This window comes from Myotis brandtii, unplaced genomic scaffold (assembly GCF_000412655.1).
Source record: "Myotis brandtii unplaced genomic scaffold, ASM41265v1 scaffold14, whole genome shotgun sequence".
NCBI lineage: Eukaryota > Metazoa > Chordata > Mammalia > Chiroptera > Vespertilionidae > Myotis > Myotis brandtii.
The window spans coordinates 1,707,849-1,712,312 of record NW_005354999.1 but is presented as its reverse complement, the minus strand read 5'-3'; positions in this window follow the sequence as shown (position 1 = coordinate 1,712,312).

Genomic DNA, 4,464 nt, shown 5'->3' with positions numbered 1-4,464 from the left:
TAATATGCTAATGATATGCTAAGGCCGCTCAATGGCTCGCTATAACGTGCATTGACCACCAGGGAGCAGACAGTTGACCTGTTGACCAGTTACTATGATGTGCACTGATCACCAGGGGGCAGACACTCTGACTGGTAGGTTAGCTTGGTGCCAGGGTTCAGCTGATCGGGACTGACAAGACAGTTCGGACATGCCCTGGAGATGTCCTGTGGGCTGGCCAGCCTCCCATGTCCCTCCTAGGCCCTGATCATGCACCAGTGGGGTCTCAGGCTGGCCTACACCCTCTCGCATCCCCTCGGGGAATGTTGGAGAGCCGGTTTTGGCCTGATCTCGCAGACTACACCCAGGGACCCCACTGGTGCATGAATTCATGCACTGGGCCTCTAGTTATACATAACGACCAATAATGTGTTACAAATACATGTTTTTTTTTGTAAACCTTAATTCAATCCTTGTCATCCTAAGTACAAACAATTTTATATAATCACTAAACCCATAACACCGCTTAAAATACTGACTTGTCTTTATTAGAATCTACTTGTACAAGAATCTAGCCTGATGTCCATCATATTGTTGGAACTTGTTAAACATATATTAAATAAATGAACTGAAACTTAATTAAATCATTAGGAAAGTGTTCAGTAACTTACTTGAAAATCAGAGCTAGGGAATAATTCAAAATGAGATTATAGAAGATCATGACTTTTGTCATATGGGTATGCTGATTATGAGACAGCACTAGGAAATGAGCCAAACCCTTCCAATACCCTAATTCTCCAGTTGGCCTTGTGTTTAATTGCTCATATGCACCGACAGTCCAGATCTATATTTATCACAAGTAAAATTGAATCCAACTTTTCTCTGATGGATCGGAAAACAGGGATCTTTTCTTATCAAAGTTAAATTGACAGGAATAAAATATGATCTTGGGAGAGTCATTTATTTTCCTTGGACAGCAGTATTCTGAACTATAAAATGACAGAGATTTTGTTTCTTTCCATCAAGTTTTTGTTATGGTAGTTATTTAATGAAGAGTTACTCACTGTATTTTTCTTAATGCCAATAATTCAGTTACTTTCATATTCTGTATGTAACTGAGATCTTCTTTTGTGGAGAAGGGCTCCATGAAGGAACTCATCACTTCCTTAAAGAATTTTGTGCCATTCCTTTGTGCCTCTTTTATATTGAGTTTTCTTTTCTCTTATCTGTGGAAACACTTGTTCTGGCTAATTGATTACTCTTGAATTTGATAACAAAGTTAAAAAGAATAAAAGCTTCTGCCTTTAACCATAACCTGTCATCAATTTCTCTACTCTTTAGAACACTGTATTGTTTACCGTTTCCATCTTAAATGGTTTCTTTTGTTTATATCAGATATATCCTACAAGTTGCAACTCATTTTATGGTTTATGCTTTATGAGTTTATCCCAATTTAATACTCTGATTCTTTTCATAATCCTTTTAACTTTGATTTTTACAGTACTTAATTTATATTTATCTTTCCATATTCTGTATACTTTAGGTGTAGAACTTGACGACACTTAGGATTTAAGTTACTAGCTTCTCAAAAATTCTAAAGAGTTGTCTGCTATATCTCCTATTTAAGATTAAGATTCTTTTTCTTATAGAAACTTTGTTTTCTTTTTCCTTTTTAAACACTATTTGCAGTTTTATAAATTTATTTTTCTAACACTTCATTTTATATACATTGCTTATTGGTACATTGTAAGTTGATGCTCAATTGATTCATCTCACTTAGCAAATGAAGATTATAGAATATCATCATCATCATCATCATCATCATCATCATCATCAACTCTGCTTGCCTTCTGTCCATCTTGATGACACTGAGCTCATCCCTCCGTGGTGGAGCACAGGGCAGCCAGTGTGGGTTCTCAGTAGAACTGATGAGAGCTTTTCACTGTTTTCCTCAGCAGCTGGGCCTTCTGGAATTCCTTTGTTAACACTGAGATTAGCTGGGTATGAAAAGATTAAAGGGGATTTAAATGGGAACAACCATTAGTGACTGAGAGTCTTGGTGGTGGGGGGGGACTAACAAGGATATTTAACAGATATATATTGATAACACACTATGAGGCAAGTATTGCGCAAGGCATTAGGGAGATATTTGTGGTCAGCAATAGATCTTGCCTCTAATTAATGGAGTTTTCATTCATTTTTTATATATCTTTTATTACTAAAATTTATTACTTGAATTTTAAGAGTCTAAATTTAGACTGTGCCTTTTTGTAGAAGAGTATTTACAAAGCCTGAAAAATACAATGTTAAAAAAAAAACACAACTGCGCCACGGAAGTTGGGAAAATATCTTCATAGGGCACTAAGTCCTTAATTTAAATCAAAAGAAGAGGACTAAGTTGTACTTTTCTGAATACACTTTTCTTTCTTTTTTAAAAGACTTTATTTTATTAGCATTTAAAGTTTTCAAAAAAATTGAAAGATAGAGATTTCGCATACACTCCCTGCCCCCACACATTCATAGCGTCACCCCATTATCAACATCCCCCACTAGATTGCTAAATTTGTTATAATTGATGAACCTATATTGAAACATCATAATCACCCAAAGTCCATGGTTTACCTCAGGGTTCACTCTTGGTGTTGCACATTCTAGGAATTTGGACAAATTTATAATATGTCTATCATTAAAATATCATACAGAGTGTTTTCACTGCCCTAAAACTCTTCTGTGCTCTGCCTGTTCATCTCCTTCATCTCCTAACACCCACTGATCTTTTTACTGTCTCCATAGTTTTGCCTTTCCCAGAAGGTCATGAAGCTGCAATCAAAGAGTGTATTTAAGACTGGCTTTGTTTACTTAGTAATAGGCATTTAAGGTTTCTCCATGTCTTTTCATAGCTTGACAGCTTATTTCTTTTTAGCACTGAATAACATTCCATTATTGGAATGTACCACAGTTTGTTTATCCATTCACCTACTGAAGGATATTTTGGGTGTTTCCAAGTTTGAGCAATTATGAATAAAGCTGTTATAAAAATCCTTGTGCAGGTTTTTTCTGTTGACACAAGTTTTAACTCCTTTGGGGCAATACTAAGATATATGATTATTGGGTCATATGGTAAGAATATACTTAGTTTTGTAAGAAACTATCAAACTGTCTTCCAAAGTGGCTGTACAATTTTGCATTACCACTAGCAATGTATGAGAATTCCTGTTCCTCCATATCCTTGGTAGCATTTGATGTTGTCAATGACCTGGATTCTGGTAATTTTAATAGTATGTGTGTAGTGGTATCACAGTTTTCTTAATTGGCATTTCCTTGATGACACATGATATGGAATATCTCTTTATATGATTATTTTCCAACTGCATATCTTCTTTGGTTAGGTGTCATTAGGTATTTGGCCCATCTTTTAATTGGTTGTTTTTCTTATTGTTGAATTTTAAGAGTCTATATTTTGGCTAACAGTCATTTATCAGAGGTGTCTTTTGCAAATATTTCCGCCCAGTCTGTGGTTTGTCTTCTCATTTCTTGATATTGTCTCTTGCAGAGCTGAGTTATTAATATTAATGAAGTTTAGCTTGTCAATGTGGTAATTCTTGTCTTTGTTCCTTTACAGGTAAGGTATTTTCCCCTCTGGCTTCCCTCAGGAGTTCTTACTTTCTCTTTGATTTCCTTGATTTTGAAGACAATATACCTAGATATAGTTTCCTTTGGCGTTTATCTTGCTTGAGGTACTCCGAGCTTCCTGGATCTCGGTTTGATGTCTATCATTAATTTGGGAACATTCTCAGTCATTATTATTTCAAATATTTATTCTGTTCCGTTTTCTCCTTCTGGTATTCCAGTTATGCCTATACTATACCTTTTGTAGTTGTCCCTCAAACCTTGGATATTCTCTGAATTTTTTTCAATCTGTATTCTCTTTGCTCTTTATTTTTTGAGGATTCTATTAATTTTTATCTTCTAGGTCAGAGATTCTTTTCTCAGCTGTGTCCAGTCTTCTGACGAGCCCATTAAAGGCATTCTTCATTTATGTTACAGTTTTTCTTGGGGTGTGTGTGTGTGTGTGTGTGTGTGATCTCTAGCATTTCTTCTTTTTGGTTCTTTCTTAGGATTTCCACCTCTCCTCTTACATTGCCCAGCTTCTCTTGCATGTCCTCTATCCATGAGTGCCCCTTAGCATATTTTAAACAAATTCCCACTCGGATCATTTCAATATCTCTGCTATGTCTGTTTCTGATCTTGCTCTGTCTCTTCAAATTGTGTGTTGGCCTTTGGGTATGCCTTGTAAGGTTTTCTTGATAGCTGGACATCATGTACTGGACAAAAGGAACTTCTGTAAATAGGTCTTTAGTAATATGGTGGTGAGGTGGGGGAGGAGAAGCATTCTCTAGTCCTAGGATTAGGTCTCGTTCTTTTAGTGGGCCCGTGCCCTGGACTGTATCAACTTCACAGGTGTTTCCAGCCCTTATTCTCCAC